The 9,062-nt window shown below is 39.9% G+C and overlaps 1 long non-coding RNA gene across 1 annotated transcript in view; it reads left to right on the forward strand.

The window, feature by feature from the left end:
- Window positions 1-1,147: 1,147 nt before the first annotated feature.
- The window catches only part of LOC107836032 (uncharacterized), an 18,236-nt gene continuing 10,321 nt past the window's right edge, over window positions 1,148-9,062 (forward strand). The window contains exons 1-2 of the long non-coding RNA XR_001661888.1: window positions 1,148-1,317; window positions 8,287-8,384. This is a non-coding gene — a long non-coding RNA (uncharacterized LOC107836032). The remainder of the gene's footprint in view (window positions 1,318-8,286; window positions 8,385-9,062) is intronic.

Consider the following 9,062-nt stretch of genomic DNA (forward strand, 5'->3'; position numbering starts at 1 on the left):
TCTCAACCACTTTTAAACTATTTTTATGGTGCAATATTTTTTTGGCATTTGACAGACACAAAAAGAAGCCATGACAAAGTGACAGACAAAATACAACTGAGCTAAGCTATTGTATTCTCAGAGAGAATACAATAACCAGCTAACCGTTAGCTGCTAACACCACCAAACAGCATTCTTCACTTCTTGTGTTTGAACTGTATTTGATATGTTTCAGTTCAAAACACAAAAACACTTGGATTTACCAAACCTGAGCAATTTCACTCCAAACAGGGATTCTTTTTAGTTTTCTAAAATCTTTACTCTTTTCATGAAAACACACTGAAAGCTTTTTGGCTAGGTCATTAAGGGACACGAATACAGATTACAGGTTCTAATTCTGAGATTAGGAATGTTTTCACAATGTTTGTGGAATACAGAGGGGGTTCTCAGTCTTCCCAGAAATAAAGGTTAAAATTCCTTTGAGCATTAAACCACAGGATTTTGTGTTTATTTAACGGAAACAGTGCAAATGCTAAATTGTGGATGTTTTTCACATTAGCGTAATATTGACAGTTTTGCTCACTCTTGCAGTCAGTGTGTTGTGTTTAGCTAAATAAATTTGCTGCTTCATCTATAGTATTTTTAAAATCTTTTTTCCATCATTACTTCAATCCACTTCCCTCTTTGTATAAACAAATATTCAGATTTGCGTCAGCTTGAAACTATGTCCTTTATTAAAGTCAATGTCTGTTCTAAAACATTTGAAACTTGTCGAAGCTAAAGCCACTTCGAAATGCTCTCTTTTAATTGGTTTATTATTATTTAATACCAAGGTGACATATTTTACATTGTGACAGAGACGGGATACTATAACACTCAAATTTTCAGACACGGTTGCTGAAAATAAGCAGTTTGTTTATATGTTTGCTAATGCTTGAAAATGAAATCCCTGCTTCTCCGTTCCACGAACAGCGCTTCCACCAGAGCAGTGATCCTGCAGCGAGAACATCACAGCATGTGCAAACATGTTAACACGAACCCAACAATGCCACATTGACTGGCCAAAAGGCCTACAACTCCCCGCGCCGCTCGGAAGGCGTTGTTTAAAGCCCGTCCCTGAACCCGGTCGCTCTGAAGCCGCCATTTTCTCTCCTTTCACTCCTAATTACCATAGCCTCTCAAGAAAGTCCTCTGTTGCTCCATCTGTCCCCCCCTCAGCCGCTGACAGAGACGCTCTAATCACCTCGCGTCGTGAGGCTCACATGGGAGACGGCTACACCAGCCACAATGCTGCCTCAGATATAGAGCCGCTTACTGGATGCCAATACCTCACAGGGGGTAAGCTATAAACACTGGCCGCAGCCTTGTATGGGATATGTTCAGTGATGTGCACTGAAATGGAGCCATTTTATGTCACGGGATCTCCCACACAGCCCCAACAAGACCGATGCCAAACGGGGGTTTTGTATGAAGTATATGCAACATATGCCGAGTAAGCCGACAGTCCATCAGTAGCTCACATCAAAATGACACTCATGGGAGGGTGACGGAGGGGGGGGAGTGAAACTGTGTTTTTGGAGGGACATGGCGGCGTGTGCATTATGGAGCGTTACGTATGCATGCATAACATATCACAGCAGGAGGGCTTGGAACAGAAAGCGTGCCTCCGCGTTAGAGGAGATCAGTAACATAGATCGAGCTGAACGGGAAAAAGAGAGAGAGGGGCGGCTTGTAATTGGAAGCTAACTTTATTTCAAGCCCGGTGTGTGTTCGACAGCCATGCCTGCCCACATCCATGCATTATTTAATCTTATTCTGTATGCCCTGCAGCTTGGTATCTCGCCCTCCGTGTATTTGATTCTGTTATATTCACCCAGGTTGACATCTTCTGACTTCTCATTTTTGCTGTGCCGTCCCCACTCCCCCCCATCCTCTTCCTGATGACTTTCATGTGTTCTTTTTGTCGGGCACTGCAAGTTTCCTCCAGAAGTTTCTCCTGAAGCAAAAAAAAGAAAAAAAAATGGGGGAAACTTTCTGCCAGAAAAAAAGCCTTCTCATCTTGGCTGAGGAGAAGCTGAGTGAACTCTCAGATGATGACAGCCATCGTGAAAGGGCAGATAAGCCCGCGTGGCGCTGCCTCTGATTGTATGTTCATCTCATTCTGATCCGGCCGCGATTCTAAGCCCCTGTCTTCCCAGTCCTCACTCTCCCAACAGTTGATCTTCTGCATGTCATTGAAATCGTCTTATAGCTGATCCAGGAGACAGGGGGAAAGAGGGTGTTTGTCACCCGACTTCAGTTTTGGCAAGGAAGTTCTGCTCTGATACTTCTTCTTTTCTTGTTAATGCGACTGCCGGCCAGTTGGCCATACTTTTTTTTTTTTTTGAATGCGAGTTTTTCTGTTCCTTTGTGATGACGCTGCCTAGGCGAAACAATATTACGGATGAAAAAGATACTTTGTGTCATATTTTCGATTGGGTATGCGCAATACTGTCCCCATTTTATCAGTGCGAACCACTGAAACATTACATTGACATTTACCAAGATGTGGATAATGTCAAATTTATTGGTAATTTTAGGATTAGTTTGAAGATAATCCAAGCTTCTGGAACTTGATTGAAGTTTGCTGGACATTTTTTTGTTAAAAGTATGTTTTTATATGGAATGTATTTTATTAGTGTTATTATTAATTATTATTATTATTATTATACATCCAAATTCCACTGCAAATGACACTGAATGTCAAGAAGCCAAAACCAATTGTAATATTCCATAACTAGAAAGAAGCTACTCTCTTGTTAATAGAAAAACATCACTATGCTTAGAGTTTAGAGTTTAGTTATTGAATTACTTAATTATGAAGTTAAGTGTGGAAAGAGAGTAATACAAAAGGTGGAGGCAGGTTTTACGCAGAGATTATCAAAAGTTGAGTTTGTGATTGGAAAGTTGTTGAAATGACTATATCTCATGTACGTGTTTACGTCTGTTGCCACCATTTTTAATGACCTACAAGCTGTTTCATATTTGTTTTATTTGCATTTCTAATTCAATGGAATGTGTTTTTTTTTTTCAACATTTGCAGAATATCAAAAAAACCTTTGCCCTCGTCTGTAATGGAAACCCAGTGACTGACTCATCATATATGAAAGAGGTCTTATGTGTGGCCTCAACGTTGAAATCAGGTCTATCGCTCAGTAGTAGTTGAACTATCCCTTTAAGTATGTAAATGTCTGAAAATATGAACAGCTGCTTCCGCCAGCAGCAGAACGCGCAGAAAGAAAGAAAATAGGCGCCGGGACGAAATCTTAATTAAAAAGTTGGCGCTCTTCGGACGTGGCGATCAGCCGCCGAGATGGGATGAATAAAACAAACTGATGAGATCTAACAAAGGAGGTGTCCGAGGACTGAATTATCTCGACGTGAATTGGAGCAAACACGACTCTCGGAATCGACCCGGAGCTCCGGAGTTGGTGAAAAGCGATACGGTGTAAAGAAAGCTGAAAGCTTTTTCCACTTCAGAGGGCACTGCTCCTCCACCATGGTTATCAAAGCTTAATATTTGATTTTAGTTGACCATTTTCCATTAAAAACATGATAGCCACTGTAAGAGTGACAGACTCGGGCAGAGGGAGCACGAGCTCACACGTTACCCCCCCCTTACACTCCCCAGCCCTCCTCATGCACACAGGGAGGTACGTACCCTGCTCAACAGAGTGTGCAGGCCGAAATGTTTCCTTCACTTAACTTGACATTTCCTGCTGCACTGTCTGAGGCTGGTCCTGTGTGTGTCACATCCGTAACCCCGACAGTATGCACTGCTGAATGCTGGGCTTCCTAAATGAGATCCCAATGGGAAAACAGAGTGGGGGGGTAGAGTGGGTGGGTGGTGGTGTAGGGGGCAGAAGGGGTGAGGGGCATTATCTTAACCACTAATGAACAATTGTATAATTTCTATCAAAAGCAGTCAAAAGACCTGCGCTTTCTACTGCCGTATCTCCTCTAAATACTGTCACGATAAAGTGACTGTTAAAAGAAGAGCGAGGGGGGGGCGGCGACGGCGGTGGGGCTTCGGAGCTGTCAAGAGGGGCCAGTGTGGTCAGGAGGAGTGCTGGAAAGGAAAGTCTGCCCGCCTTTATCTGCCATTTCCTGCTCCCTTCCTGACTATATTAATAATCTGTAAGAGCAGAGAATCACGCACGGCCAAGAGAGATAAAACACGAGCGACAAAATATCAACTTCCTGCTACAAAACTCAAAGCCATTATTAGAATATCAGGCTCAGGCAGTAATTAATTTCAACTTTAATTACTTCCACTGTTCCCATAGATTAGATCACAGGTTTGAGATGGGTTATTAAAACAACTAGGGAAATCTGCGCTATTAAAAAAAAAATGTTAATTTCTTCAACCCCATCTCTTAACCTGCTTGTTGAGTGATGCAATTACATTTTTTTTGTGGCGCAGACGAGCGTTGATATCATGTAGATGAAGGAGACACCCGATCACTTTGGGTGGGATTTGGAATACAGAGCTGTAAACAATAGATGAAGTTACGGTGAACTCATTGCTTTTAGCTCAACACAGAATGAAACTGTTTAAACTCGGGTTTTATTTTGTAGACATAAACCTCATAAACCTGACCGTTCACATTTAACTTGTTGCAAAAATATTTATGTTTGTGTTCTGCAGATGTAGCTTTATAAAAGGAAGTTAGCCTAATATGTTTCATATTCATTTTTGTAAGCCATCATTAAAATACTAAATGAATACAAATAAAGCAGCTCTATATCTTTTAGAATAAAGTGGTAATTTCATTAAAAAAAAAAAAAAAAAAAGCCAGCTCAGTGTTTCCAAAGGTAGCCATGGTTACCTGACTATGATCACAGGTCTGTTTTATACTGATGACCTATTTTAAATACAGTCCCGGTTTATCCAATTCAAAAAAAAAAAAAAAGAACCGACAGGTCCAATACAGGAATCAGAACCATAGTCAGGAGAAAAGGAATGTTTTCAGAATAACACTTTTACATTTCAGAAGTACAAACTTTTCTAAAAATATGCAATCTTGATATTTTTGGGGGGCTAAAAGCAATGACAATGAACAGGAAGTGATGGAGAAACAGTGATGAGGAAGCAGCTTAACTCAAGTGTGCCTGTCATGATTTGAGGGTTGATGCTGAGGATTGACGCAGCTGGACCCAGCTGAGGTGCAAAGTGATGCTTTTAATGTAGATCACAGATGAGTACAAAGTCCAGGCAGCACAGGTGAGACAAGGAACTCCCACACTGGTGGCACTGGGAAGGCAGACACAGTCACACACAACACGACTCATGACTTTAGACTAGGACCCGACAGTGAAACGAAGACACAGGTGACATTAAATACATAGAGGGTAGCCAAGGGGAAACAGAGGACAGCTGGAGGCAATCAAGGGGAAGATGCAACAACACAGGAACTAAAACACACAGAAAACCAAATCCTCACAACATGTGGATAAAAAGCTAGCAGTAGATACAACCTAGATTCCTCTTACCGTTTTGCATAAGACTCGTGGATAAACTCACTGGTATAACTAAGTATCTGTTTTTTTATGGATGTTAACAAATGGCTAATGAACATTTTGATGGATGAAAACTCAAACATAACTGAAGTCTCGTTAAGGAACCTAATATAAGATAGGTGTCGTATATAGTAGAAGCGAGGTCAAAGCTTGTTCTATTGGGCCAACTTTACATCAGTTCAAGAACATGGAATCTCATCCAACTAATCAAAATCAGCCACTCTTTATACTGTTGTGATCAATATGCACTGAATCTGCTGCTGATGGTAAAGAATAGTCAGTTTATTAACAGAGGAAATGGGGAATAAAGGGCACAGCAAATGTTTTATTTAAAATTAATCATCTAGGTGTGTTTTATTTTGTCGTTTCTTCTATTAGACGGCCTAATTAGTTTATTTTCATCATAAACAAACATTTAGTCCCTTCCCTACACATCGCACAGGCCATGTCTGGCTTCTCGAATCAAGCCTTCAAAACAACAGTTTTTAAGAGAAAGTGCAGCTACAGCTAATCTTCAAAACCTCTGCCTCAAAATAAACAGAGCGACAGAAAGGAGGGATGTCTGAGATGAATCTGCAGCAACGAAACTGGATACCAAAAGGAGAGGACAGTATGTAATGAAGAGAGAGCAGAGGGTGGTGGTGAGTTGGGGTGGGGGGAGGCAGGGGGCGGGGGGTGTTTAAAATAAGTTCAAGAGCAAAGATAAAGCCCAAGGATGATGGTATCTGCAGGATTGAAGAAAGCCTTTCAGTACCAGAATGGTTCCAATCACTTAATCAGCCTGACTCCACCCAGCAGCGTCCTTGTCTTCCATCATATGCTATTTCCCCAGCGCCAAACAGTCAATTTCACTCCATGTGTGTGGGCGACATCTGAGTAAAAGGGTTACAGAGAGCACTGATGGCTCTGTCATAGTGGAGGCTGGCCTTGCATTACCAAAGCATAGCACTTCTGACTGTCCGCCTGGCATGTCTCGCTGAAAAGATGACCGATGCGAAACGGGAGACGGTACGGTTCGAGACGGAACGGTTTCTACGCGCTCGTTAAAGGGAATTGGTCCCGATCGGAACCAAAACAACCGGCATAAAGTCCAGGATATCAGTTTAAAGAAGAAGGAGAAAAAGATGTGCTCTAGTCTGGTTAATACACACGGCTAGGAGTTTGAAACATTAGTTAAGCTTATAAAAGTACGACCAGTAGAGAGCGCTGTTCAAATGTTTGACTCATCGTGAGCATGGATTTTATATACATTTTTGGACATGACACTTTTAAACTTTTTTTTTTGGTCAGCCTTGAATTTATTCATTTTTTCAAGTTCCAAAATAGTCATTTGTTTATGAAATGCATATTCCATAAACTAGAATATGCATTTCAATTCATCAAGGTTGCTAATTTTATTTTTTAAAAAAGAGCAACCTTAAGCAGGTATTAACCATCAAGCAGACATTTCTTTGTTTGTTCTGATGTAATATTCTATTCTTAAATATGGTGTTTTCATTAGCTGTAAGCAGAAAATCGTCATAATTAAAAGGAAATAAAAGCTTGAAAACATTAGTCTGTGTTGAATTAATCTACCAATTACTGAAATAAATCTACACATTTTTAAATGATAAAAACCCAAGACTTTGTTTTGTAGGCATTAACAAGCTTCTTGTATAATTTTGTCCACATATTTGATAACTCTTCTTATCAGAAATAAAACTCATTTTAATTCCTTGACTTCCTAATGTGGTGTCTGTTGTCAGGCATAATCCATAAACGTTCAATAGGATTGGGACTGGAACTGCTCTAGAAGTCTAACCTTGAAAACAGGAATTCCTTTAAAATAATAATAATAAAAATAATTTTTAAAAATCCATTGTTTGTGTTTTTGCTGTCAAAGTTGGTGCTAAATTATTTGAGATTATTCATTTGAATTCAGCAAATTCAATTCTAATTGGAGAAATTAGGCATCAAAGCTATGTGGACATAACTCCAGCTGCTATATGGTGGCAAACTATTTTCTAAACTATACACAGTGTGTGTTGAATATGCATCACTTGGCATTAGAGGATCAAGGCTAATTTATGAGAATAGACTACAAGTGATTACCATGCGCTCTCTTCGTTACATACATTCTAAAAGCAGGAACCATTGTCCTGTTTGATCCAAAGTTTTAATCAACTGTTAGATAAAATGAAATTAGTTTGGATGTTAAAGAGCAACCCAAAAACCAACAAGGCTCAAGCCGACGATGACGCCTGCAACACCAGGGCTATTTTCTACAATAAAACAAGTTTTACGTCACCACATAATAAGGAGATGCTGACCAATGAAGAAGCCCCTACTTCAACATAAGCATGACCTAGCTTGACTACAAAATGCAACTACCGATGTGGATGATCTGAATACTTATGAAGGAATGTTTCATAGTGAAATGAGACAAAGACTGAGCTATTTGGCTAACATCTGGATAAATCTGGTGCTCCAACATGACACAAATGTACATCAAAGTGATTTTATAACATAAAGAAAGCTTCCAATAAGCTTTTGGAAGACCCAAACCTTGACCAAGTTCACTCATGTAATTCCTGTTTTTGAAATCCAATAAAATCTGCATCATCACTGAATCCTAGAAAAACTGTTTGAATGAACAACAAAGACCTTTTAACTGCCACTGATCATCAGTCTGTCTGTAATCAAAATAACATAATTTCAAATAATCTTCTACTTTGAATGCTGATGCATTTCAACAGTTATTTTCTACAGAAACAGTCTGAATTGCACAGGAGTGTTTCAGAGTCATAAATCTGCCGAGTCTGACCCCGATCCAAGGTTTCATACAACACATCAACGGAACGACCAAGGTATGGCGTAATATATGATCCTGACCTTATCAAGGTGTCGGGCGTACAGTAACTAATGCAGATAAAGCCGCCACATATATTCTCTATTCTGTGGCAAAGGCATTCCCATAACTTCCCTGTTATTTGTCGTTATTCAACTGTTGTACCATGTGGTATCACCTTTCTAACAAGCTTATAAAAAAAATAAAAATTGAAGCACAGCTCAAATTTTTTGGACCCAGCTAGACTCAGACACTAGCTGAACTGGTACTCAGTGTGACCCAAAGCTATTCCTGCTTCAGAAGAGCACAGAGCTGCCATGTTCAAACATGAGTTTAGCAATTAGAGGCACTTTGGATGAAATCTCAAGTTGTGAAACTGTCATTGACAATGACAACTATTTTGTTGATGCGCCAAGAAGCCTAAAGTCCGGTCACGGTACAAAAGAAATGAGTTTGACAGCTTGTATTTTGGCAAAAAAAATGACCTCTGTCATTACTTTTGGAAGGTGATGATAAGCAGCTGGGTGCACAAAGTCTCACACCCGACAATGATGACATTCAACAAAATGCTAAAATTCACAGAGTGATGGAAGCTCAGATGAGGAGGAGAGGAAAGAACAACATGGGCAGATATGGCAAACTATATCGCAATATTATATATATATATATATATATATATATACACACACACACACAC

Source organism: Poecilia formosa, unplaced genomic scaffold, assembly GCF_000485575.1.
Source record: "Poecilia formosa unplaced genomic scaffold, Poecilia_formosa-5.1.2 Scaffold36, whole genome shotgun sequence".
Lineage (NCBI taxonomy): Eukaryota > Metazoa > Chordata > Actinopteri > Cyprinodontiformes > Poeciliidae > Poecilia > Poecilia formosa.